Source organism: Procambarus clarkii, chromosome 46, assembly GCF_040958095.1.
Source record: "Procambarus clarkii isolate CNS0578487 chromosome 46, FALCON_Pclarkii_2.0, whole genome shotgun sequence".
Taxonomy (NCBI): Eukaryota; Metazoa; Arthropoda; class Malacostraca; order Decapoda; family Cambaridae; genus Procambarus; species Procambarus clarkii.
The window spans coordinates 34,450,601-34,451,040 of NC_091195.1; positions in this window are offsets into that span (position 1 = coordinate 34,450,601).

The window sequence follows — 440 nt, forward strand, 5'->3', positions numbered from 1 at the left end:
ACACCCCTCATACCTCTCCTCGCCTATCTTCCTCACCCACAAATGTTGAGTCATCATTTGGATGAACTTCAGTATAAAGAAACTACAGAGGGTCTATTGGCAGGGAGCTCTTATTTATGTCCACCCAAAATCTGCCATATGTATGGGTAACTAACGCTTGAAACAGTTAAGTGTTCACACATCTATTATGTTACTCAGTAAAATTATATTGATCATCCATCCTATTTCCATACCAGTATTTTCCCAGGTCTTCCTGAATTTTAGATTAAATTCATTTCCATTATTCGTTTACTATTTTAAGTGGATATTTTTAACAAAAAGATATAGCTTTGTGTATGTGAATGAATGACTCGATTTATGTTTTAATGAATTAAAGACCAAATATTCGGATGTCACCTACATTCTTTATTAAGGACCTGTATGCAGTGTTGTGCGTATTT